The 27,723-nt window shown below is 51.7% G+C and overlaps 1 long non-coding RNA gene, 2 other non-coding genes and 2 pseudogenes across 3 annotated transcripts in view; all 5 read left to right on the top strand.

Moving 5' to 3' along the window:
- The window catches only part of LOC140481684 (uncharacterized), a 119,726-nt gene that overhangs the window by 49,532 nt on the left and 42,471 nt on the right, over positions 1-27,723 (top strand). The gene's annotated exons all lie outside the window — the stretch shown is intronic.
- Positions 3,289-3,479, top strand: LOC140482999 (U2 spliceosomal RNA). Its single transcript, XR_011961851.1, has one exon. It is a non-coding gene; the product is annotated as a U2 spliceosomal RNA (small nuclear RNA).
- Positions 10,616-10,806, top strand: LOC140482995 (U2 spliceosomal RNA). The gene has a single exon (XR_011961849.1). It is a non-coding gene; the product is annotated as a U2 spliceosomal RNA (small nuclear RNA).
- Positions 17,943-18,061, top strand: LOC140483031 (U2 spliceosomal RNA; annotated as a pseudogene).
- LOC140483021 (U2 spliceosomal RNA) lies at positions 23,366-23,545 on the top strand (annotated as a pseudogene).

Raw genomic sequence — 27,723 nt, 5'->3', positions numbered from 1 at the left:
GCAGTGTCGGCATTCATTTCAAGCGGGCGAGAAGAAAAAGCGCGGAGACGTGCTGCTGAGGCTGCATATCAGGCTCTGGTCTGAGCACAGGTGGAATATTGGGAGCAGTTTTGTGCCCTGTACCGAAGGAAGGGATGCGCTGGTGTTGGAGGGAGTCTAGAGAAGGTTTACAAGCGTGTTCCCCCTGGGCCCGAAGGGTTTGTCACATGAGGTCTCTGGGTCTGTACCCGATGGTGTTTCGAAAGGTAAGGCGGGATCTGACGGAACCTTACAGGCTACTGGGAGGCCTGGTCAGAGTGGTTGTGAAGAAGATGGTCCCACTAGTAGGCGAGACGAGGACCTGGAAGTACAGCCTCAGGGTGAAGGGTCGCCCCTTCAGGCCGAGATGAGGTTGCATTTAAGACAGAGATGGAGAGGTTCAAAGTTTGGGAGAAGATTTGTAGCTCGGGTGCTCGTTGTTGTGGTTCTGTTCGCCGAGCTGGGAATTTGTGTCGCAGACGTTTCGCCCCCTGTCTAGGTGACATCCTGAGTGCTTATGAGGCCTCCTGTGAAGCGCTTCTGTGCTGTTTCCTGCAGCATTTATAGTGATTTGTACCTGCCGCTTCCGGTTGTCAGCTCCAGCTGTCCGCTGCAGTGGCCGGTATATTGGGTCCAGGTCGATGTGCTTATTGATTGAATCTGTGGATGAGTGCCATGCCTCTAGGAATTCCCTGGCTGTTCTCTGTTTGGCTTGTCCTATAATAGTAGTGCTTCACAGAGATAGAGAGGTTCTTGATTATAAGGGGATCAAGGGCTGTGCGGAAGGGCAGGAGAATCGGGGTTGAGAAACCTGTGAGCCACGACCGAATGGCGGAGCGTGGGCCGAATGGCCTGATTCTGCTCCTACGTCTTATGGGCCGTCAGACCTTCCGTGGTCTTGCGGTCATGACAGAAAGCAGCTGTTTCCCAGAGGGTGGCGGCGGTCTGGAATGCACTGCTCGGGAGGGTAGCGAGGCGGGGAACCTCAAAACCGTTGAAAAACTACTTGGGTGAGCACTGGAAATGTCATCACTTTTCCTGGCTACGGACCAAGTGCTGGAAAGTGGGACTAGAGCAGACTTAGAGTAGCTTTGTCAGTGCGGACTCGGAGGGCCAAAGGGCCTCTTCTGTACTGTGTGACTGTGTGGGGAAGCTTTCTGATTCCCACCTGTTGATCGAGGCCGCGCTACCGATGCTTCCTGATGCGGAGCAGCCGGATGGCTCCGAGTGCGCATTGAGGGTGAGAGGGTGGGAGAGAGCTTCGGAGCCTCCGTCCGTTTGGTTCAGGTTCCGTCTCGTCCTGATGCATGCATCGATGTACGTGCTCAGTGGCTACCAATAGAGTGAAGGTGCAGTTGATCCCTGACTCCACGCGCGGTGCTGCAGGTTGAAATGTCTAGACGAAAACAGAACTCGCTGCACCCTTCGGGAGAAGGGTCACTGGACTCGAAGCGTTAATTCTGCTTTCTCTCCACGGATGCTGAGGTTTTGCTTACTGGGTGTTTTGCTTTATTTTGCATTTGAGACCTTGCTTTTTGATTGCACAGCCGCTATCAAACCATTAGCTTGCTGTTAGCGCTGCAATTAGCACCCTTGAATCTTGATTTGCAGTTCTAAGGAAGCAGACCGAATTGGAATGTTTGGAGCGGGAGCCGAACCAATAAAGGCTGATTTGCTGTAAATTGATCTTCACGTCCCCCGTCGTGCTGTTCATTCGCACGAGGTGGGTTGGGGGATGGGAGTTCACATTTTCCAAGACAAGATGGATTAGTCTGTAAGAGGTACTGTTCGTAAAGGTGAGCCGAGATTTCCTGACAGTGAGATTTTTCGGTCAGAATTCGAACCTGCTCCAATCATTTGCCTTGAGGGGAGGCTGAGATTTTTAGAACGTCGAACAGAGCAGCGCAACAACAGGCCCTTCGGCAACTGTGAGAAACAAAACTCACTCACAATTCAGCCTGAGGCAAAGCCTTGGAAACAAGAACATTTTATTCTTTACGGCCTTGCAAGAACGGGCGTTTTGCTCAAGCAATCAGGCTAGCAAAAGCGCGTGAAAACAAAACATGTAAGCATTCTTATTCAGTTTGCAAGTTGCGGAATCACGCCTCCCTTTTCCCATCCTATCCTAAGCCGATTACCTCACTTGTTTTTCTCTAATTTTCCTTATCTGACTACCCTGCTGTCCTTGTCCTTGTCTGTTACGGCCTCTCTGTTATTTTATCCAGTTCCCCTTGTCATACTATAAGCTTATTGTGAAATGCCCCTACTGCTACTTTTGTGGTCAGCTACAACACTTTAAAGTTATTTCTTAGTTTAAAACTATTTCTTAAACAAAAACCTCTATATTCGTTAAAATCTTAGCCTTAAGTATGCTGCAAGAATCCCGCCACCGTTTGTGTAATGTTCCCCTTCCCCTCCCCCCACAACACCCCGTCACCCATCTGCAAAAACAACATCTCTAACCACCACCACCTGCAGAAACTACATTTCTAATCTCCCACAAACTGTCAGGGACATTTAAGCGACTGCTGGACGAGCCACACGCTGGACGGCAGTAAATCGAGGGGTGTGTAGGTTAGGTTGATCTTAGATTAAGAAAACTGCTCGGCACGACATCGTGGGCCGAAGGGCCTGTACTGTTCAATGTTCTAACTGCAGGCACATCCACACACACATCAAAGACATGGAGGGCTCGGCTGAATCTATTGCTTTCTTCTCTACGTGTCACGTTTCATCGAGGTAGTGTCCTAGGCCCAAGCATCTTCAGCGAGTGGTTAGAATATTCAGTGCACTGCCCGAGAGAGAGGGTGCTGGAGGCAGATTCAATGGTGACTTTGGTCGGAGGGTCGGACACTTATCCGAAGAGAGAATATTTGCTGCAGGGCGAGTGGGACTGGGGAAGTTGCTCGTGCAGAGAGCTGATGCAGACATGACAGGCTGAATGTATCATTCAATGCGTGCAGTTCTGCAGTTGGTTACCGCCTCCTCAAAAACGCTGTGCTGGTCACGTGAGAAGTCACGTAAGCTTAGCCCTGACCCACCTGATTGGTGAGATACTGACGATCTCTACATGACCATGAGGCAGTGGTTCACTGACAGGGGAAAAAAAGCAGCTGCTGTAAACGGACCTGCTGCTCTAGTCAGAAATCCTGGGAGGACTACGGCGACAGGGAAACTGTCAGCAGTGATCTACAAGTCTTTGAACAGAATCAAGCTGACTGAAAACATGGAGGACAAATGGGACTTGAGGCAGTCCGCGGTATTGTAGTTATCGCTTCTCGGCCTTTTGGCTAAGATCAAGTGTAGTATCTGTTCTTATCAGTTTAATATCTGATACGTCCCTTATCTGGGGACCATATATTAAATTGATTTTTGGAGCAGGGAGATGGAATAGGGGCTTGCTCCGTCCACTCCACGCATCGACCTGGTATTGCAGTACCTCCGGGAACGGTGCACCCCTCATCTATAAATCTAAAAACAGCTTCATGTTTATAGCTCAGGCTTTTGGTGCTTTGTGTCCACTGGATGGGTTTGAGTACCAAGTGCTTCATTTCTCACATCCAGCCGGGCGTGAGTCGGTTCAAACTCGTCTGTTCTAAGGTGGCTGTTCAGCTCCCGCTCCCTATCCTCCTCTCGCCATCTCTGTCTCTTGCGCACCTTGACACTTGCTCTCAATGTCATCCCCTCACCCCTGCTGCGTGCTGCACCGTCCCGCCAACGCCGGGCCCCGATCTCACACCACGTGGTGTCAGAATTTGGGAGTTGCAGCAACCGTAGCTGCCCACCAGCTTTTGCTACTCGCGAGTGACATTTCAGAAAAACAAGAGAAGGTCGACTGTGCTACGTTGCTGCATGCTGCTGGGGATGAAGCTATCTAGGGGTTCAGTCGTTTTGATTTTGATGACTTGAAAGAGAGATTTCGAGAACACTGTGAGCTAGGACAAAAATAATCGGGACGTATTTAAGGCACATGCTTTTCATCAGAGTGCAAGGGCAAGCGGAATCGATAGGTACGTATGTGACTGACCGGAAAAAACGAGGCAAAGGACTGTGAGTTTCAGCCACTTTCCGATTCACTGAGCCGCGACAGAATCGTGTGTGCTATCACGAATGACTGAGTCAGAGGCAGGTTACTCAGAGAGTCAATTCTCACTGGGAAAAGCAAAGAGGCAGCACTAGCTCGACAACAGCACGTGAGAACACGTAGAACAAACAAACCAATGTTTGATGACCGGAACTGGCCTGGAAAGATAATAAGGCAGGTAGGACCACTGCAGATTATCCGGCACCTGGGCTGTGTACGCAGGGACTGGCACAACACCCCCTTGCCTTCTTTTGCACTTTGCTGCCTCAGCCAGAACTGGCAGCATTCTAAGTCAGTCTCACACAAGCAGCGTGTGCCAGCTGTCTGTGACAACAAATTCCAAAGACTCACAACCCTCTGAGAGAAGACGTTCCTCCTGATCTCACTCTTAAATTGGTGCCTCTTTATTCTGTTCAGTTCTAGGCACTCCCATGAGGGAAAATGTCCTCTCAGCATTCACCCTGTCGAGCCACGTAATGTTCCAATATGTTTCAGTAAGATTGTGTCTCATTCATTTAAACTCAGGATCTACGCTCATCTGGAGGTAGGGTTTACCGGGCTCAATTTTACTGGAAAGCTGACCTCCGGCCAGTTCAGCAAATAGGTCGTTGAGCAAAGGGAAAGGAAACCGCCTAGCACACACCAGCAGGTGAACTGTTGCAGCTTGATATTGCGGCTCCGGAACTCAATCCCTCTACCAATGAAACCTAACAGCCTTCTTAACAGCACTATCCACCCGGGTGGCAACTTTCAGGGATCTCTGTACAGGGGACTCCAAGATCCCTCTGCACATCCACACTACCAAGAATCTTTCCATCGACCCAGTACTCTGCCTTCCTGTTATTCTTCCCAAAGTGCATCACCTCACATTTAGCTGCATTGAACTCCATTTGCCGCCTCTCAGCCCAGTTCTGCAGTTTATCGAAGTCCCCCTGCAACCTGTAACATTCTTCCACACTGACCACTACTCCACCGACTTTAGCGTCGTCTGCAAATTTACTAATCCATCCACCTATGTTATGCCTGCGTCTAAGTCATTTATAAAAATGACAAACAGCAGTGGTCCCAAAACAGACCCTTGTGGCACACCACTAGTAACCGGACTCCAGGCTGAATGGATTCCTGATGAAGGGCTTTTGCCCGAAACGTCGATTTCGAAGCTACTTGGATGCTGCCTGAACTGCTGTGCTCTTCCAGCACCACCAATCCAGAATCCAGGCTGAATATCTTCCATCAACCACCACTCGCTGCCTTCTTTCAGAAAGCCAGTTTTTAAGCCCAATTGCTGAATCAACCTCAATTCCATGCCTCTGCCTTTTCTCCAACAGCCTACCACGTGGAACCTCATCAAAGGCTCCCGGCGTCCTGCTTGTCTACCCCATTGAAAACAATAGCGTGCTTCTTTAGCATTCTTGATCAGTCGCTCTCGGAATCTTGACAAGTGATTGCCTTCGGCCCAGTTGAGTTCGATTCTGTCCAACCACATTCTTGCCCATAAAGCTGTAAGATTTCCTTTGATGACGCGCAGGCTGTGTCTTCAGACTGACCGTATAACTGAACGTTCCCACCGTGAAAGCACCACTTCACCTGTGTGTGTTCCTCGCGCAGTTTCTGAAGGTTGCAGCGCAACATGACTCAGCCGTATCAATGGAACCGGTTCGCCGTTCAGTAAGGGAGCGTCGGCAGGTATCGCCAGTATCTCTGTAACAACAACACCTCATTGGTTTGTGCGTCTGGGCTTTTGTCTTCTTGCCCTTTTTGTACCATTTAGGATTTCTTCCTGTACTTTCGCTGCAGGTTATTGGTACCTTCTCCCCCGAGCGCACCCACTTAATATATTCTTTTTTAATGCTGCAGTTTCTGCACACAGCTTCTTTCTACCAGCAATTTGCTGCTGCCTGACATGTGTTTCCACAGCAGTGGCAGTTTTGTGTCTACGTTGGTGCTTGTCCCTGGGCCACCATTTTGTGAACTCTTAGCCACCATTTTGTGAGGTGTTGACCTTCCTTGGCTGCGAGTTCCACCACGGTTGCCATTCCCAGCACTTTCATTTAATTGTAGTCACCTTTGCGTCAGTAATCTCTCCTGGATCGCTTCACATCTTACGGCAGGCTGCTACAAAAGGTGGAGCCTCGTGGGATCTGAGGTGAGCCGGCTAGCTGGGTACAAAACCGGCTCGGTCACAGAAGACAGACAGTAGCGGTGGAAGCGCGTTTTTCGGAAGGGAGATCAGTAACCAGTGGTGTCTCGCAGGGCTCAGTGCTAGGACCTTTGTTGTTTGTGACGTGTAAATAAATGATCTGTACAAAGAGCTGTACAAAACTCCAGTTAGGCTACAATTGGGGGATATCGCGCGCAGTGCTGTTCGGCACACTACCAGAAGGACGTGGATGCTTTGGAGAGGGTGCACAGAAGGTTTACCAGGACGTTGCCTGCCCTGGAGTGCTTCTGTTGTGAGGAGAGGTTGAATAAACTTGGATTGTTGTCACTGCAAAGACGGAAGCTGAGGGGCGACCTGATAGAGGTCGACAGCATACTGAGAGGCATCGAAAGGGTGGCGAGTCAGTGGGTACAGGCTCACGGTGAGAGGGGGAAAGTGAGAAGGGAAAAGTGCGGAGAAAGGTTTTCACATAGAGGATGGTGGGTGCCTGGAACGCGTTGCCAGTCGAAGCGCTGGCAGCAGGCACATTAGGAACGTTTCAGGCTCACCTTGTTAGACACGTGAACGGGAGGCGGGCGGAACGGCGGGACTGAAACCACGTCTGGGCAACAAGTAGCACGTCCAAACAAGGAGTAGGAATCGGCACAGGCTCGCTGGGCCCTGTGTTATCGATCCGACGGTGCCAAAGTCTCCGGCCACCTGGTGAATTTCTGCAAATACCTCGTAGACGGGGCTGTGACAGGGACCTTATTGGGGTGTCCACGATAATGAGGGCCACGGAGGGCATTCTTGCTGAGCTTGCAGATGGCACAAAGACAGCTAGAGGGACAGGTAGTTTTGAGGAAATGGGCAGGCTGCAGAAGAGCGTGGACACGACGGGCGAGTGGGGAAAGAAGTGACCGAGTGTGCGGTTTTGCACTTTGGTAGCAAGGACAATCGGGTAGACGATTTTCTGAACGAGGGAAAGGCTTTGCGAATCTGAAGCGCAGAGGGTCTCGGGAGTCCTAGGTCCAGGTTGTTTCAAGATTAACACGCAGGTTCATCCGATGGTTCGGAAGGCAAATGCAGTGTCGGCATTCATTTCAAGCGGGCGAGAAGAAAAAGCGCGGAGACGTGCTGCTGAGGCTGCATATCAGGCTCTGGTCTGAGCACAGGTGGAATATTGGGAGCAGTTTTGTGCCCTGTACCGAAGGAAGGGATGCGCTGGTGTTGGAGGGAGTCTAGAGAAGGTTTACAAGCGTGTTCCCCCTGGGCCCGAAGGGTTTGTCACATGAGGTCTCTGGGTCTGTACCCGATGGTGTTTCGAAAGGTAAGGCGGGATCTGACGGAACCTTACAGGCTACTGGGAGGCCTGGTCAGAGTGGTTGTGAAGAAGATGGTCCCACTAGTAGGCGAGACGAGGACCTGGAAGTACAGCCTCAGGGTGAAGGGTCGCCCCTTCAGGCCGAGATGAGGTTGCATTTAAGACAGAGATGGAGAGGTTCAAAGTTTGGGAGAAGATTTGTAGCTCGGGTGCTCGTTGTTGTGGTTCTGTTCGCCGAGCTGGGAATTTGTGTCGCAGACGTTTCGCCCCCTGTCTAGGTGACATCCTGAGTGCTTATGAGGCCTCCTGTGAAGCGCTTCTGTGCTGTTTCCTGCAGCATTTATAGTGATTTGTACCTGCCGCTTCCGGTTGTCAGCTCCAGCTGTCCGCTGCAGTGGCCGGTATATTGGGTCCAGGTCGATGTGCTTATTGATTGAATCTGTGGATGAGTGCCATGCCTCTAGGAATTCCCTGGCTGTTCTCTGTTTGGCTTGTCCTATAATAGTAGTGCTTCACAGAGATAGAGAGGTTCTTGATTATAAGGGGATCAAGGGCTGTGCGGAAGGGCAGGAGAATCGGGGTTGAGAAACCTGTGAGCCACGACCGAATGGCGGAGCGTGGGCCGAATGGCCTGATTCTGCTCCTACGTCTTATGGGCCGTCAGACCTTCCGTGGTCTTGCGGTCATGACAGAAAGCAGCTGTTTCCCAGAGGGTGGCGGCGGTCTGGAATGCACTGCTCGGGAGGGTAGCGAGGCGGGGAACCTCAAAACCGTTGAAAAACTACTTGGGTGAGCACTGGAAATGTCATCACTTTTCCTGGCTACGGACCAAGTGCTGGAAAGTGGGACTAGAGCAGACTTAGAGTAGCTTTGTCAGTGCGGACTCGGAGGGCCAAAGGGCCTCTTCTGTACTGTGTGACTGTGTGGGGAAGCTTTCTGATTCCCACCTGTTGATCGAGGCCGCGCTACCGATGCTTCCTGATGCGGAGCAGCCGGATGGCTCCGAGTGCGCATTGAGGGTGAGAGGGTGGGAGAGAGCTTCGGAGCCTCCGTCCGTTTGGTTCAGGTTCCGTCTCGTCCTGATGCATGCATCGATGTACGTGCTCAGTGGCTACCAATAGAGTGAAGGTGCAGTTGATCCCTGACTCCACGCGCGGTGCTGCAGGTTGAAATGTCTAGACGAAAACAGAACTCGCTGCACCCTTCGGGAGAAGGGTCACTGGACTCGAAGCGTTAATTCTGCTTTCTCTCCACGGATGCTGAGGTTTTGCTTACTGGGTGTTTTGCTTTATTTTGCATTTGAGACCTTGCTTTTTGATTGCACAGCCGCTATCAAACCATTAGCTTGCTGTTAGCGCTGCAATTAGCACCCTTGAATCTTGATTTGCAGTTCTAAGGAAGCAGACCGAATTGGAATGTTTGGAGCGGGAGCCGAACCAATAAAGGCTGATTTGCTGTAAATTGATCTTCACGTCCCCCGTCGTGCTGTTCATTCGCACGAGGTGGGTTGGGGGATGGGAGTTCACATTTTCCAAGACAAGATGGATTAGTCTGTAAGAGGTACTGTTCGTAAAGGTGAGCCGAGATTTCCTGACAGTGAGATTTTTCGGTCAGAATTCGAACCTGCTCCAATCATTTGCCTTGAGGGGAGGCTGAGATTTTTAGAACGTCGAACAGAGCAGCGCAACAACAGGCCCTTCGGCAACTGTGAGAAACAAAACTCACTCACAATTCAGCCTGAGGCAAAGCCTTGGAAACAAGAACATTTTATTCTTTACGGCCTTGCAAGAACGGGCGTTTTGCTCAAGCAATCAGGCTAGCAAAAGCGCGTGAAAACAAAACATGTAAGCATTCTTATTCAGTTTGCAAGTTGCGGAATCACGCCTCCCTTTTCCCATCCTATCCTAAGCCGATTACCTCACTTGTTTTTCTCTAATTTTCCTTATCTGACTACCCTGCTGTCCTTGTCCTTGTCTGTTACGGCCTCTCTGTTATTTTATCCAGTTCCCCTTGTCATACTATAAGCTTATTGTGAAATGCCCCTACTGCTACTTTTGTGGTCAGCTACAACACTTTAAAGTTATTTCTTAGTTTAAAACTATTTCTTAAACAAAAACCTCTATATTCGTTAAAATCTTAGCCTTAAGTATGCTGCAAGAATCCCGCCACCGTTTGTGTAATGTTCCCCTTCCCCTCCCCCCACAACACCCCGTCACCCATCTGCAAAAACAACATCTCTAACCACCACCACCTGCAGAAACTACATTTCTAATCTCCCACAAACTGTCAGGGACATTTAAGCGACTGCTGGACGAGCCACACGCTGGACGGCAGTAAATCGAGGGGTGTGTAGGTTAGGTTGATCTTAGATTAAGAAAACTGCTCGGCACGACATCGTGGGCCGAAGGGCCTGTACTGTTCAATGTTCTAACTGCAGGCACATCCACACACACATCAAAGACATGGAGGGCTCGGCTGAATCTATTGCTTTCTTCTCTACGTGTCACGTTTCATCGAGGTAGTGTCCTAGGCCCAAGCATCTTCAGCGAGTGGTTAGAATATTCAGTGCACTGCCCGAGAGAGAGGGTGCTGGAGGCAGATTCAATGGTGACTTTGGTCGGAGGGTCGGACACTTATCCGAAGAGAGAATATTTGCTGCAGGGCGAGTGGGACTGGGGAAGTTGCTCGTGCAGAGAGCTGATGCAGACATGACAGGCTGAATGTATCATTCAATGCGTGCAGTTCTGCAGTTGGTTACCGCCTCCTCAAAAACGCTGTGCTGGTCACGTGAGAAGTCACGTAAGCTTAGCCCTGACCCACCTGATTGGTGAGATACTGACGATCTCTACATGACCATGAGGCAGTGGTTCACTGACAGGGGAAAAAAAGCAGCTGCTGTAAACGGACCTGCTGCTCTAGTCAGAAATCCTGGGAGGACTACGGCGACAGGGAAACTGTCAGCAGTGATCTACAAGTCTTTGAACAGAATCAAGCTGACTGAAAACATGGAGGACAAATGGGACTTGAGGCAGTCCGCGGTATTGTAGTTATCGCTTCTCGGCCTTTTGGCTAAGATCAAGTGTAGTATCTGTTCTTATCAGTTTAATATCTGATACGTCCCTTATCTGGGGACCATATATTAAATTGATTTTTGGAGCAGGGAGATGGAATAGGGGCTTGCTCCGTCCACTCCACGCATCGACCTGGTATTGCAGTACCTCCGGGAACGGTGCACCCCTCATCTATAAATCTAAAAACAGCTTCATGTTTATAGCTCAGGCTTTTGGTGCTTTGTGTCCACTGGATGGGTTTGAGTACCAAGTGCTTCATTTCTCACATCCAGCCGGGCGTGAGTCGGTTCAAACTCGTCTGTTCTAAGGTGGCTGTTCAGCTCCCGCTCCCTATCCTCCTCTCGCCATCTCTGTCTCTTGCGCACCTTGACACTTGCTCTCAATGTCATCCCCTCACCCCTGCTGCGTGCTGCACCGTCCCGCCAACGCCGGGCCCCGATCTCACACCACGTGGTGTCAGAATTTGGGAGTTGCAGCAACCGTAGCTGCCCACCAGCTTTTGCTACTCGCGAGTGACATTTCAGAAAAACAAGAGAAGGTCGACTGTGCTACGTTGCTGCATGCTGCTGGGGATGAAGCTATCTAGGGGTTCAGTCGTTTTGATTTTGATGACTTGAAAGAGAGATTTCGAGAACACTGTGAGCTAGGACAAAAATAATCGGGACGTATTTAAGGCACATGCTTTTCATCAGAGTGCAAGGGCAAGCGGAATCGATAGGTACGTATGTGACTGACCGGAAAAAACGAGGCAAAGGACTGTGAGTTTCAGCCACTTTCCGATTCACTGAGCCGCGACAGAATCGTGTGTGCTATCACGAATGACTGAGTCAGAGGCAGGTTACTCAGAGAGTCAATTCTCACTGGGAAAAGCAAAGAGGCAGCACTAGCTCGACAACAGCACGTGAGAACACGTAGAACAAACAAACCAATGTTTGATGACCGGAACTGGCCTGGAAAGATAATAAGGCAGGTAGGACCACTGCAGATTATCCGGCACCTGGGCTGTGTACGCAGGGACTGGCACAACACCCCCTTGCCTTCTTTTGCACTTTGCTGCCTCAGCCAGAACTGGCAGCATTCTAAGTCAGTCTCACACAAGCAGCGTGTGCCAGCTGTCTGTGACAACAAATTCCAAAGACTCACAACCCTCTGAGAGAAGACGTTCCTCCTGATCTCACTCTTAAATTGGTGCCTCTTTATTCTGTTCAGTTCTAGGCACTCCCATGAGGGAAAATGTCCTCTCAGCATTCACCCTGTCGAGCCACGTAATGTTCCAATATGTTTCAGTAAGATTGTGTCTCATTCATTTAAACTCAGGATCTACGCTCATCTGGAGGTAGGGTTTACCGGGCTCAATTTTACTGGAAAGCTGACCTCCGGCCAGTTCAGCAAATAGGTCGTTGAGCAAAGGGAAAGGAAACCGCCTAGCACACACCAGCAGGTGAACTGTTGCAGCTTGATATTGCGGCTCCGGAACTCAATCCCTCTACCAATGAAACCTAACAGCCTTCTTAACAGCACTATCCACCCGGGTGGCAACTTTCAGGGATCTCTGTACAGGGGACTCCAAGATCCCTCTGCACATCCACACTACCAAGAATCTTTCCATCGACCCAGTACTCTGCCTTCCTGTTATTCTTCCCAAAGTGCATCACCTCACATTTAGCTGCATTGAACTCCATTTGCCGCCTCTCAGCCCAGTTCTGCAGTTTATCGAAGTCCCCCTGCAACCTGTAACATTCTTCCACACTGACCACTACTCCACCGACTTTAGCGTCGTCTGCAAATTTACTAATCCATCCACCTATGTTATGCCTGCGTCTAAGTCATTTATAAAAATGACAAACAGCAGTGGTCCCAAAACAGACCCTTGTGGCACACCACTAGTAACCGGACTCCAGGCTGAATGGATTCCTGATGAAGGGCTTTTGCCCGAAACGTCGATTTCGAAGCTACTTGGATGCTGCCTGAACTGCTGTGCTCTTCCAGCACCACCAATCCAGAATCCAGGCTGAATATCTTCCATCAACCACCACTCGCTGCCTTCTTTCAGAAAGCCAGTTTTTAAGCCCAATTGCTGAATCAACCTCAATTCCATGCCTCTGCCTTTTCTCCAACAGCCTACCACGTGGAACCTCATCAAAGGCTCCCGGCGTCCTGCTTGTCTACCCCATTGAAAACAATAGCGTGCTTCTTTAGCATTCTTGATCAGTCGCTCTCGGAATCTTGACAAGTGATTGCCTTCGGCCCAGTTGAGTTCGATTCTGTCCAACCACATTCTTGCCCATAAAGCTGTAAGATTTCCTTTGATGACGCGCAGGCTGTGTCTTCAGACTGACCGTATAACTGAACGTTCCCACCGTGAAAGCACCACTTCACCTGTGTGTGTTCCTCGCGCAGTTTCTGAAGGTTGCAGCGCAACATGACTCAGCCGTATCAATGGAACCGGTTCGCCGTTCAGTAAGGGAGCGTCGGCAGGTATCGCCAGTATCTCTGTAACAACAACACCTCATTGGTTTGTGCGTCTGGGCTTTTGTCTTCTTGCCCTTTTTGTACCATTTAGGATTTCTTCCTGTACTTTCGCTGCAGGTTATTGGTACCTTCTCCCCCGAGCGCACCCACTTAATATATTCTTTTTTAATGCTGCAGTTTCTGCACACAGCTTCTTTCTACCAGCAATTTGCTGCTGCCTGACATGTGTTTCCACAGCAGTGGCAGTTTTGTGTCTACGTTGGTGCTTGTCCCTGGGCCACCATTTTGTGAACTCTTAGCCACCATTTTGTGAGGTGTTGACCTTCCTTGGCTGCGAGTTCCACCACGGTTGCCATTCCCAGCACTTTCATTTAATTGTAGTCACCTTTGCGTCAGTAATCTCTCCTGGATCGCTTCACATCTTACGGCAGGCTGCTACAAAAGGTGGAGCCTCGTGGGATCTGAGGTGAGCCGGCTAGCTGGGTACAAAACCGGCTCGGTCACAGAAGACAGACAGTAGCGGTGGAAGCGCGTTTTTCGGAAGGGAGATCAGTAACCAGTGGTGTCTCGCAGGGCTCAGTGCTAGGACCTTTGTTGTTTGTGACGTGTAAATAAATGATCTGTACAAAGAGCTGTACAAAACTCCAGTTAGGCTACAATTGGGGGATATCGCGCGCAGTGCTGTTCGGCACACTACCAGAAGGACGTGGATGCTTTGGAGAGGGTGCACAGAAGGTTTACCAGGACGTTGCCTGCCCTGGAGTGCTTCTGTTGTGAGGAGAGGTTGAATAAACTTGGATTGTTGTCACTGCAAAGACGGAAGCTGAGGGGCGACCTGATAGAGGTCGACAGCATACTGAGAGGCATCGAAAGGGTGGCGAGTCAGTGGGTACAGGCTCACGGTGAGAGGGGGAAAGTGAGAAGGGAAAAGTGCGGAGAAAGGTTTTCACATAGAGGATGGTGGGTGCCTGGAACGCGTTGCCAGTCGAAGCGCTGGCAGCAGGCACATTAGGAACGTTTCAGGCTCACCTTGTTAGACACGTGAACGGGAGGCGGGCGGAACGGCGGGACTGAAACCACGTCTGGGCAACAAGTAGCACGTCCAAACAAGGAGTAGGAATCGGCACAGGCTCGCTGGGCCCTGTGTTATCGATCCGACGGTGCCAAAGTCTCCGGCCACCTGGTGAATTTCTGCAAATACCTCGTAGACGGGGCTGTGACAGGGACCTTATTGGGGTGTCCACGATAATGAGGGCCACGGAGGGCATTCTTGCTGAGCTTGCAGATGGCACAAAGACAGCTAGAGGGACAGGTAGTTTTGAGGAAATGGGCAGGCTGCAGAAGAGCGTGGACACGACGGGCGAGTGGGGAAAGAAGTGACCGAGTGTGCGGTTTTGCACTTTGGTAGCAAGGACAATCGGGTAGACGATTTTCTGAACGAGGGAAAGGCTTTGCGAATCTGAAGCGCAGAGGGTCTCGGGAGTCCTAGGTCCAGGTTGTTTCAAGATTAACACGCAGGTTCATCCGATGGTTCGGAAGGCAAATGCAGTGTCGGCATTCATTTCAAGCGGGCGAGAAGAAAAAGCGCGGAGACGTGCTGCTGAGGCTGCATATCAGGCTCTGGTCTGAGCACAGGTGGAATATTGGGAGCAGTTTTGTGCCCTGTACCGAAGGAAGGGATGCGCTGGTGTTGGAGGGAGTCTAGAGAAGGTTTACAAGCGTGTTCCCCCTGGGCCCGAAGGGTTTGTCACATGAGGTCTCTGGGTCTGTACCCGATGGTGTTTCGAAAGGTAAGGCGGGATCTGACGGAACCTTACAGGCTACTGGGAGGCCTGGTCAGAGTGGTTGTGAAGAAGATGGTCCCACTAGTAGGCGAGACGAGGACCTGGAAGTACAGCCTCAGGGTGAAGGGTCGCCCCTTCAGGCCGAGATGAGGTTGCATTTAAGACAGAGATGGAGAGGTTCAAAGTTTGGGAGAAGATTTGTAGCTCGGGTGCTCGTTGTTGTGGTTCTGTTCGCCGAGCTGGGAATTTGTGTCGCAGACGTTTCGCCCCCTGTCTAGGTGACATCCTGAGTGCTTATGAGGCCTCCTGTGAAGCGCTTCTGTGCTGTTTCCTGCAGCATTTATAGTGATTTGTACCTGCCGCTTCCGGTTGTCAGCTCCAGCTGTCCGCTGCAGTGGCCGGTATATTGGGTCCAGGTCGATGTGCTTATTGATTGAATCTGTGGATGAGTGCCATGCCTCTAGGAATTCCCTGGCTGTTCTCTGTTTGGCTTGTCCTATAATAGTAGTGCTTCACAGAGATAGAGAGGTTCTTGATTATAAGGGGATCAAGGGCTGTGCGGAAGGGCAGGAGAATCGGGGTTGAGAAACCTGTGAGCCACGACCGAATGGCGGAGCGTGGGCCGAATGGCCTGATTCTGCTCCTACGTCTTATGGGCCGTCAGTCCTTCCGTGGTCTTGCGGTCATGACAGAAAGCAGCTGTTTCCCAGAGGGTGGCGGCGGTCTGGAATGCACTGCTCGGGAGGGTAGCGAGGCGGGGAACCTCAAAACCGTTGAAAAACTACTTGGGTGAGCACTGGAAATGTCATCACTTTTCCTGGCTACGGACCAAGTGCTGGAAAGTGGGACTAGAGCAGACTTAGAGTAGCTTTGTCAGTGCGGACTCGGAGGGCCAAAGGGCCTCTTCTGTACTGTGTGACTGTGTGGGGAAGCTTTCTGATTCCCACCTGTTGATCGAGGCCGCGCTACCGATGCTTCCTGATGCGGAGCAGCCGGATGGCTCCGAGTGCGCATTGAGGGTGAGAGGGTGGGAGAGAGCTTCGGAGCCTCCGTCCGTTTGGTTCAGGTTCCGTCTCGTCCTGATGCATGCATCGATGTACGTGCTCAGTGGCTACCAATAGAGTGAAGGTGCAGTTGATCCCTGACTCCACGCGCGGTGCTGCAGGTTGAAATGTCTAGACGAAAACAGAACTCGCTGCACCCTTCGGGAGAAGGGTCACTGGACTCGAAGCGTTAATTCTGCTTTCTCTCCACGGATGCTGAGGTTTTGCTTACTGGGTGTTTTGCTTTATTTTGCATTTGAGACCTTGCTTTTTGATTGCACAGCCGCTATCAAACCATTAGCTTGCTGTTAGCGCTGCAATTAGCACCCTTGAATCTTGATTTGCAGTTCTAAGGAAGCAGACCGAATTGGAATGTTTGGAGCGGGAGCCGAACCAATAAAGGCTGATTTGCTGTAAATTGATCTTCACGTCCCCCGTCGTGCTGTTCATTCGCACGAGGTGGGTTGGGGGATGGGAGTTCACATTTTCCAAGACAAGATGGATTAGTCTGTAAGAGGTACTGTTCGTAAAGGTGAGCCGAGATTTCCTGACAGTGAGATTTTTCGGTCAGAATTCGAACCTGCTCCAATCATTTGCCTTGAGGGGAGGCTGAGATTTTTAGAACGTCGAACAGAGCAGCGCAACAACAGGCCCTTCGGCAACTGTGAGAAACAAAACTCACTCACAATTCAGCCTGAGGCAAAGCCTTGGAAACAAGAACATTTTATTCTTTACGGCCTTGCAAGAACGGGCGTTTTGCTCAAGCAATCAGGCTAGCAAAAGCGCGTGAAAACAAAACATGTAAGCATTCTTATTCAGTTTGCAAGTTGCGGAATCACGCCTCCCTTTTCCCATCCTATCCTAAGCCGATTACCTCACTTGTTTTTCTCTAATTTTCCTTATCTGACTACCCTGCTGTCCTTGTCCTTGTCTGTTACGGCCTCTCTGTTATTTTATCCAGTTCCCCTTGTCATACTATAAGCTTATTGTGAAATGCCCCTACTGCTACTTTTGTGGTCAGCTACAACACTTTAAAGTTATTTCTTAGTTTAAAACTATTTCTTAAACAAAAACCTCTATATTCGTTAAAATCTTAGCCTTAAGTATGCTGCAAGAATCCCGCCACCGTTTGTGTAATGTTCCCCTTCCCCTCCCCCCACAACACCCCGTCACCCATCTGCAAAAACAACATCTCTAACCACCACCACCTGCAGAAACTACATTTCTAATCTCCCACAAACTGTCAGGGACATTTAAGCGACTGCTGGACGAGCCACACGCTGGACGGCAGTAAATCGAGGGGTGTGTAGGTTAGGTTGATCTTAGATTAAGAAAACTGCTCGGCACGACATCGTGGGCCGAAGGGCCTGTACTGTTCAATGTTCTAACTGCAGGCACATCCACACACACATCAAAGACATGGAGGGCTCGGCTGAATCTATTGCTTTCTTCTCTACGTGTCACGTTTCATCGAGGTAGTGTCCTAGGCCCAAGCATCTTCAGCGAGTGGTTAGAATATTCAGTGCACTGCCCGAGAGAGAGGGTGCTGGAGGCAGATTCAATGGTGACTTTGGTCGGAGGGTCGGACACTTATCCGAAGAGAGAATATTTGCTGCAGGGCGAGTGGGACTGGGGAAGTTGCTCGTGCAGAGAGCTGATGCAGACATGACAGGCTGAATGTATCATTCAATGCGTGCAGTTCTGCAGTTGGTTACCGCCTCCTCAAAAACGCTGTGCTGGTCACGTGAGAAGTCACGTAAGCTTAGCCCTGACCCACCTGATTGGTGAGATACTGACGATCTCTACATGACCATGAGGCAGTGGTTCACTGACAGGGGAAAAAAAGCAGCTGCTGTAAACGGACCTGCTGCTCTAGTCAGAAATCCTGGGAGGACTACGGCGACAGGGAAACTGTCAGCAGTGATCTACAAGTCTTTGAACAGAATCAAGCTGACTGAAAACATGGAGGACAAATGGGACTTGAGGCAGTCCGCGGTATTGTAGTTATCGCTTCTCGGCCTTTTGGCTAAGATCAAGTGTAGTATCTGTTCTTATCAGTTTAATCGCTTCTCGGCCTTTTGGCTCGGAATATGTGTCGTTCCTGAGGACCAGAGGAAGAGATTCTGCTCGAGTGTTGGAGGTTCGACGCAGCACAAGCGTGCTGGCAGGGGAAAAACTGCGGGGGTCGTGTTGCGAGTCGTCGGAGCTGCTGGAGACCATCGCTGGATCGTGATTGGACGTTGGAGGATCGTTTGGTTGTGCTGACCTGCTCTTGGTGGATCTTCATGCTGGCTTCGGCCTAACGCCAATTCAGGGACCAGCCAACCTCTGAGCTATGGCCTCAGCAGCCACTCGCCGCCCGGGCCAGGGCATTCGGAACACAGTCAGGGTGACTGTGAAGAAGGTGGAGGAGCACACACCGGTGGATCGGACGGTGTTTGTGAAGAAAGTTCTGCTGGAGTGTTGCGGCCTTGCAGCCGCAGACGTGTACTGCCTGCAGGATTTCCCTGGGGCAGGCTACTTCGATGTGACCTTCAGGAGCGTGAAGCAGTGCGAACAGCTCCTGAAGGTCTTCAAGGAGAAGGAAGGGGAGCCGCTGTTCTCCATCTTGTCGGCGACCCCATTGTGTGTGCTTCCTGCACAGAGGAACCGGGTTGTTACAATCCATATGTACAACCCCTACGTTCCAGCGGCTGATGTCCTGACCTTCCTGGGAAGGTACGTCCAAGTCGAGGGAGAAGCCACCGATGTGATCGACCCCTTTGGGATCTGGACCAGTAAGAGGCAGGTCAAGGTAACTCTGAGGGCCGATGACAGTGGGAACATCCTCCACCCACCCTCGAGCTTCGCAATCGGAGGGAGCAGAGGCTACCTGACATATGCAGGGCAGCCCAAAGTGTGCCGAACCTGCGGGAAGTCGGGACACGTGGCGGTGGATTGCAAAGTGACCATCTGCAGGAACTGCAAACAGGAGGGTCACTTGACAAAGGACTGTCGGGAGGAAAAGAGCTGCAACCTGTGCGGGGAGGCGGGCCACATGTACAAGGCCTGCCCAAGACGAGGAGCCGCCACCTACGCACAGATGGCCGGAGGTGGCAACACGAGCCGCGGACCGACAAAGTCTAACGAGGTACCGCGAATCAGCAAAGGAACGGTACCTGGAGGCACCCAGAAGGAAGGGAAAGTTGTAGAGGAGCAGGCAGCAGACGGCGGGGAGATGCAGCAGCCGACCCAAGCTCCTGCAAGACAGACGGAGGAAATGGAAGAGGAGGGATCAAAGGAGGCAGAGCAGTGGATTATCGTTAAAAACAGGAAAAGGAAACCTCTCGAGGGCCCCAAAGCCACCAAGCGAAGGGGGAAGAGACACCTCCAAGAGGAGGATACAGGCAGCTCCTCCGAGGGTGAGGACGGGCGCAAGAAGGGTCGCCTCCGGAGGAAGAGGCAGAGCGCCGTGGGGAGAAAGGAGGGCAACACCGCCCAAGGAGGAAAAGACGATCCCTCTGAGGGGATGGGTGAAGGCCTCCCCCTACCCGGTGAGAACCAAGGGGTACCCACCGGCCCACAGCTCCAGGGAACTGGGAGCAGCGTCCCAGTGACAGCCCTGCTGTCAGATGGAGAACGGGGCGATGAGGACCCTGGGTCCGACACGATGACACCAGAGCGGGGAAATGACTCCAGCGTGGAGCCGGACAACTACCTCAGCCCTGGGAAGGTCCAGCAGTTTGCTGTCACCACGGGGATGCACGCAGCTACCCCACTGGAGCAAGACCAGAAGAAAATGGACACTGGTAACCCCGCAAACTGTTAAAATGGGGTTTAAAATTGCCAGCGTAAATGTACGTAGCATTAAAGCGGCTACGCGATGTGTTTCAACGCTGGCCTTCCTGGCCAACGTCAAAGCCGATGTCCTGTTTCTGCAGGAGTGTGGGATACCGCACCTCAGCAGTTACAGGAGATGGTCGAGCTTGTGGGCCCACGGGCCGTCAGTGTGGTCGGGGGGCAACGATAGCCGCGCCTCCGGCCTGGGTATCCTGTTGCGGGGAGGCAACTTCACCATCTCCGAGGTTAAGGAGGTGGTGGGCGGGCGCTTCCTCGTCGCGGATGTTAAATACAGAAACGCTCCCGTGAGACTAATCAACGTGTACGCCCCAGTGGGTAAGAGTGAACGGTTGGCCGTCCTGCAACAGCTTCCACTGCTGCTGGCTACGTCCAGGCCGGTCATTCTGGCCGGAGACTTCAACTGCATCATTGATGCTGATGGACGATCCGGCGGGGGGGACAGTAAACCGGACGCTACGTCCAGGGCCCTGATGGAAACGGTCAAAGACGCCAAGCTGCACGACGTCTTCAGCGCCCCTGCAGACGGAGCGCAGCGTAGATACACCTGGTCACGGGCAGACGGGTCTATCCGCTCAAGGATAGATTACCTGTTTGTGTCCCGAACGCTCTCGGTCAGATCCACCGACGTCAAGCCGGTGTTCTTCTCTGACCACTGCCTCCTGCTGGCCGACTGTCACCTACAGGACGAACAGCGGGCGGGCAAGGGAACGTGGAAACTGAACACTAAGCTGTTGACCCCGGGAAACATCGAAGAGCTCAAGAGGGATTACGCAGGTTGGAGAACCGTGAAGCCCCTCTTTGAGTCTCCAGCGGACTGGTGGGAAACGGTAAAAGGGAACATCAAGAGGTTCTTTATCCTCAAAGGTGTCCAGGAGGCGAGAGAGAGGCGGGGAAAACTGTCCCAGCTCCAGGAAAGTATGCAGAACCTGCTCCTGCTGCAGACGATGGGGGTGGATGTCACGGAGGACCTCAAGGAGGTGAAGGGCCAGCAAGCCTCGCTCTTTGCCTCGGAGGCCTCCAGGATAATCTTCCGGTCCAGGGTCCGCTCGGTGGAGCAGGACGAGACGTGCTCACGTTTCTTCTTCCAGAAGGTGCACAAAGAGAGCTCCGTGCTCAGCAGCCTGAAGAAAGAAGATGGCTCGGTAACGTCATCTCAGGCTGACGTCATGAGGATCAGCAAATCCTTCTACGCCAGCCTGTATGACTCGAAGCCGACCGACAGCGCGGCCTCCCAGTCGTTCCTGTCCTCTATCACGGAGGTCCTAGATGACGGAACACGAGAGAGGCTGGACCAGCCGCTATCTCTGGATGAACTGACCAAGGCCCTCGAGTCCTTCGAAAAGAATAAAACTCCCGGAAGCGACGGCTTACCGGTCGAGGTTTATTCCGCTCTTTGGGACTTGATCGGCCAGGACCTGCTGGAGGTGTATGTCAGTATGCTCCGGGCAGGTACCATGAGTGAATCCATGAGGAAAGGCATCATCACCCTCGTCTACAAGCGGAAGGGGGAGAGGGAGGAAATTAGAAATTGGAGACCGATCTCACTGTTAAATGCAGACTACAAAATCCTGTCAAAGGTCATCGCCAACCGGGTCAGGTCTGCTCTGGGATCGGTGATCCACCCGGACCAAACCTGTGCTGTACCGGGCAGGAAGATCTCTGAGAGTCTCGCACTCCTCAGGGATACGATCGCCTACGTGCAGGACAGGGGGGTGGACACCTGCCTCATCAGCCTGGACCAGGAGAAAGCCTTTGACAGGATATCGCATACATATATGAGGGATGTCCTCTCCAAAATGGGCTTTGGGGAGGGAATCGGAAATTGGATCAGACTGCTCTACACCAACATTGTCAGTGCAGTCTCAATCAATGGGTGGGAATCAGATAGCTTCCCTGTAAGATCTGGAGTCAGGCAGGGATGCCCCCTCTCACCCGCCTTGTTTGTGTGTTGCATAGAGCCATTTGCCGAATCCATCAGGAAGGATGCGAGCCTGAGAGGGGTGACTATTCCTGGCAGCGGGGGCCTGCAGGTTAAGGCCTCCCTGTACATGGATGACGTCGCTGTTTTCTGCTCGGATCCGCTGTCCGTGCACAGACTCGTGTGCATCTGCGACCAGTTCGAACGGGCCTCGGGGGCCAAGGTAAACCGAGGCAAGAGCGAGGCCATGCTCTTCGGGAACTGGGCCGACCAATCCTCTATCCCCTTCACCGTCAGGACTGACCACCTGAAGGTGCTGGGTATTTGGTTCGGGGGGGCTGGGGCGTGCGCCAAGACCTGGGAGGAGCGGATCAGAAAGATGAGACAGAAACTAGGCAGATGGGGGCAACGGTCGCTCTCCATCGCGGGAAAAAACCTGGTCATCAGGTGTGAGGTCCTCTCAGTATTGCTATATGTGGCACAGGTCTGGCCTATCCCCAGGACCTGTGCCGCCGCAGTCACCCGGGCCATCTTCCAATTCATTTGGAGATCAAAGATGGACCGGGTCCGAAGAGACTCAATGTACAAAGACCGGTGCAATGGGGGAAAAAACACGCCCAATGCCACCCTCACCCTGATGGCCACCTTTGTGTGTGGCTGCATCAAGCTGTGCGTGGATCCCCGGTACGCAAACACCAAGTGTCACTACGTACTGAGGTTCTACCTGTCCCCGGTGTTGCGAAGGATGGGCCTGGCCTCGCTGCCGCGGAACGCTCCGAGTAGTTGGACCGTTCCGTATCACCTGTCCTTCGTGGAGAAATTTATGAGGAAAAACACCTTTGACCACAAGTCCATCAGGAAGTGGTCAGCACGTAGCGTCCTTGAGACCCTTCGGGAAAAGGAGAGGGCGGATCCTGTCGAGCGGTTCCCTGAGCAGACTGTCAAAGCCATTTGGCAGAATGCCTCATCGCCAGAACTTTCCAACAAGCACCAAGACGTGGCTTGGCTGGTGGTGAGAAGGGCTCTGCCTGTGAGATCCTTTATGCACGCCCGGACTCTCTGCCGCACCGCACGCTGCCCTCGAAGTGGCTGCGGGGGGGACGAGACTGTCACACACCTCCTTCTGGAATGTGCCTATGCAGAGGAAGTCTGGAGAGGAATGCAGTGGTGCTTGTCGAGGTTCGTCCCGAGCAGCGCCGTGACGCGGGACTCTGTGCTCTACGGCCTGTTCCCCGGGACTCACACCGAGACGAACATTAACTGCGCCTGGAGGATCATCAACTCGGTGAAGGACGCTCTCTGGGCGGTCCGAAACCTGTTGATCTTCCAGCTGAAGGAGTTGACCCCGACCGAGTGTTGCAGACTGGCACATTCCAAGGTCCAAGACTACGTGTTGAGGGACGCGCTGAAGCTTGGGGCAGCTGCCGCCAAGGCGCGGTGGGGAAAGACCACCGTGTAAGATCGGCCTGCCGAAAGAAGAACAGGGGGCCCATACAGACGTTTTTTTTTGGGCTCTGCTGATGCCTCAGCCAAATATATGTATATATACAAGATTGAAAAAATGCACAGGATTGTAAAGGACAAGAATAAAGTCGAATCTGTGTTTGTAAATATGGACATATGTATGGCATGATCCAATGTACAGACCATCAAATCATTTATGAATAAAGTATATTTTTGAAATAAAAAAAAAAAAAATCTGTTCTTATCAGTTTAATATCTGATACGTCCCTTATCTGGGGACCATATATTAAATTGATTTTTGGAGCAGGGAGATGGAATAGGGGCTTGCTCCGTCCACTCCACGCATCGACCTGGTATTGCAGTACCTCCGGGAACGGTGCACCCCTCATCTATAAATCTAAAAACAGCTTCATGTTTATAGCTCAGGCTTTTGGTGCTTTGTGTCCACTGGATGGGTTTGAGTACCAAGTGCTTCATTTCTCACATCCAGCCGGGCGTGAGTCGGTTCAAACTCGTCTGTTCTAAGGTGGCTGTTCAGCTCCCGCTCCCTATCCTCCTCTCGCCATCTCTGTCTCTTGCGCACCTTGACACTTGCTCTCAATGTCATCCCCTCACCCCTGCTGCGTGCTGCACCGTCCCGCCAACGCCGGGCCCCGATCTCACACCACGTGGTGTCAGAATTTGGGAGTTGCAGCAACCGTAGCTGCCCACCAGCTTTTGCTACTCGCGAGTGACATTTCAGAAAAACAAGAGAAGGTCGACTGTGCTACGTTGCTGCATGCTGCTGGGGATGAAGCTATCTAGGGGTTCAGTCGTTTTGATTTTGATGACTTGAAAGAGAGATTTCGAGAACACTGTGAGCTAGGACAAAAATAATCGGGACGTATTTAAGGCACATGCTTTTCATCAGAGTGCAAGGGCAAGCGGAATCGATAGGTACGTATGTGACTGACCGGAAAAAACGAGGCAAAGGACTGTGAGTTTCAGCCACTTTCCGATTCACTGAGCCGCGACAGAATCGTGTGTGCTATCACGAATGACTGAGTCAGAGGCAGGTTACTCAGAGAGTCAATTCTCACTGGGAAAAGCAAAGAGGCAGCACTAGCTCGACAACAGCACGTGAGAACACGTAGAACAAACAAACCAATGTTTGATGACCGGAACTGGCCTGGAAAGATAATAAGGCAGGTAGGACCACTGCAGATTATCCGGCACCTGGGCTGTGTACGCAGGGACTGGCACAACACCCCCTTGCCTTCTTTTGCACTTTGCTGCCTCAGCCAGAACTGGCAGCATTCTAAGTCAGTCTCACACAAGCAGCGTGTGCCAGCTGTCTGTGACAACAAATTCCAAAGACTCACAACCCTCTGAGAGAAGACGTTCCTCCTGATCTCACTCTTAAATTGGTGCCTCTTTATTCTGTTCAGTTCTAGGCACTCCCATGAGGGAAAATGTCCTCTCAGCATTCACCCTGTCGAGCCACGTAATGTTCCAATATGTTTCAGTAAGATTGTGTCTCATTCATTTAAACTCAGGATCTACGCTCATCTGGAGGTAGGGTTTACCGGGCTCAATTTTACTGGAAAGCTGACCTCCGGCCAGTTCAGCAAATAGGTCGTTGAGCAAAGGGAAAGGAAACCGCCTAGCACACACCAGCAGGTGAACTGTTGCAGCTTGATATTGCGGCTCCGGAACTCAATCCCTCTACCAATGAAACCTAACAGCCTTCTTAACAGCACTATCCACCCGGGTGGCAACTTTCAGGGATCTCTGTACAGGGGACTCCAAGATCCCTCTGCACATCCACACTACCAAGAATCTTTCCATCGACCCAGTACTCTGCCTTCCTGTTATTCTTCCCAAAGTGCATCACCTCACATTTAGCTGCATTGAACTCCATTTGCCGCCTCTCAGCCCAGTTCTGCAGTTTATCGAAGTCCCCCTGCAACCTGTAACATTCTTCCACACTGACCACTACTCCACCGACTTTAGCGTCGTCTGCAAATTTACTAATCCATCCACCTATGTTATGCCTGCGTCTAAGTCATTTATAAAAATGACAAACAGCAGTGGTCCCAAAACAGACCCTTGTGGCACACCACTAGTAACCGGACTCCAGGCTGAATGGATTCCTGATGAAGGGCTTTTGCCCGAAACGTCGATTTCGAAGCTACTTGGATGCTGCCTGAACTGCTGTGCTCTTCCAGCACCACCAATCCAGAATCCAGGCTGAATATCTTCCATCAACCACCACTCGCTGCCTTCTTTCAGAAAGCCAGTTTTTAAGCCCAATTGCTGAATCAACCTCAATTCCATGCCTCTGCCTTTTCTCCAACAGCCTACCACGTGGAACCTCATCAAAGGCTCCCGGCGTCCTGCTTGTCTACCCCATTGAAAACAATAGCGTGCTTCTTTAGCATTCTTGATCAGTCGCTCTCGGAATCTTGACAAGTGATTGCCTTCGGCCCAGTTGAGTTCGATTCTGTCCAACCACATTCTTGCCCATAAAGCTGTAAGATTTCCTTTGATGACGCGCAGGCTGTGTCTTCAGACTGACCGTATAACTGAACGTTCCCACCGTGAAAGCACCACTTCACCTGTGTGTGTTCCTCGCGCAGTTTCTGAAGGTTGCAGCGCAACATGACTCAGCCGTATCAATGGAACCGGTTCGCCGTTCAGTAAGGGAGCGTCGGCAGGTATCGCCAGTATCTCTGTAACAACAACACCTCATTGGTTTGTGCGTCTGGGCTTTTGTCTTCTTGCCCTTTTTGTACCATTTAGGATTTCTTCCTGTACTTTCGCTGCAGGTTATTGGTACCTTCTCCCCCGAGCGCACCCACTTAATATATTCTTTTTTAATGCTGCAGTTTCTGCACACAGCTTCTTTCTACCAGCAATTTGCTGCTGCCTGACATGTGTTTCCACAGCAGTGGCAGTTTTGTGTCTACGTTGGTGCTTGTCCCTGGGCCACCATTTTGTGAACTCTTAGCCACCATTTTGTGAGGTGTTGACCTTCCTTGGCTGCGAGTTCCACCACGGTTGCCATTCCCAGCACTTTCATTTAATTGTAGTCACCTTTGCGTCAGTAATCTCTCCTGGATCGCTTCACATCTTACGGCAGGCTGCTACAAAAGGTGGAGCCTCGTGGGATCTGAGGTGAGCCGGCTAGCTGGGTACAAAACCGGCTCGGTCACAGAAGACAGACAGTAGCGGTGGAAGCGCGTTTTTCGGAAGGGAGATCAGTAACCAGTGGTGTCTCGCAGGGCTCAGTGCTAGGACCTTTGTTGTTTGTGACGTGTAAATAAATGATCTGTACAAAGAGCTGTACAAAACTCCAGTTAGGCTACAATTGGGGGATATCGCGCGCAGTGCTGTTCGGCACACTACCAGAAGGACGTGGATGCTTTGGAGAGGGTGCACAGAAGGTTTACCAGGACGTTGCCTGCCCTGGAGTGCTTCTGTTGTGAGGAGAGGTTGAATAAACTTGGATTGTTGTCACTGCAAAGACGGAAGCTGAGGGGCGACCTGATAGAGGTCGACAGCATACTGAGAGGCATCGAAAGGGTGGCGAGTCAGTGGGTACAGGCTCACGGTGAGAGGGGGAAAGTGAGAAGGGAAAAGTGCGGAGAAAGGTTTTCACATAGAGGATGGTGGGTGCCTGGAACGCGTTGCCAGTCGAAGCGCTGGCAGCAGGCACATTAGGAACGTTTCAGGCTCACCTTGTTAGACACGTGAACGGGAGGCGGGCGGAACGGCGGGACTGAAACCACGTCTGGGCAACAAGTAGCACGTCCAAACAAGGAGTAGGAATCGGCACAGGCTCGCTGGGCCCTGTGTTATCGATCCGACGGTGCCAAAGTCTCCGGCCACCTGGTGAATTTCTGCAAATACCTCGTAGACGGGGCTGTGACAGGGACCTTATTGGGGTGTCCACGATAATGAGGGCCACGGAGGGCATTCTTGCTGAGCTTGCAGATGGCACAAAGACAGCTAGAGGGACAGGTAGTTTTGAGGAAATGGGCAGGCTGCAGAAGAGCGTGGACACGACGGGCGAGTGGGGAAAGAAGTGACCGAGTGTGCGGTTTTGCACTTTGGTAGCAAGGACAATCGGGTAGACGATTTTCTGAACGAGGGAAAGGCTTTGCGAATCTGAAGCGCAGAGGGTCTCGGGAGTCCTAGGTCCAGGTTGTTTCAAGATTAACACGCAGGTTCATCCGATGGTTCGGAAGGCAAATGCAGTGTCGGCATTCATTTCAAGCGGGCGAGAAGAAAAAGCGCGGAGACGTGCTGCTGAGGCTGCATATCAGGCTCTGGTCTGAGCACAGGTGGAATATTGGGAGCAGTTTTGTGCCCTGTACCGAAGGAAGGGATGCGCTGGTGTTGGAGGGAGTCTAGAGAAGGTTTACAAGCGTGTTCCCCCTGGGCCCGAAGGGTTTGTCACATGAGGTCTCTGGGTCTGTACCCGATGGTGTTTCGAAAGGTAAGGCGGGATCTGACGGAACCTTACAGGCTACTGGGAGGCCTGGTCAGAGTGGTTGTGAAGAAGATGGTCCCACTAGTAGGCG

Source organism: Chiloscyllium punctatum, chromosome 1, assembly GCF_047496795.1.
Source record: "Chiloscyllium punctatum isolate Juve2018m chromosome 1, sChiPun1.3, whole genome shotgun sequence".
Classification (NCBI taxonomy): domain Eukaryota; kingdom Metazoa; phylum Chordata; class Chondrichthyes; order Orectolobiformes; family Hemiscylliidae; genus Chiloscyllium; species Chiloscyllium punctatum.
This window is presented reverse-complemented; position numbering and strand designations above follow the sequence as displayed.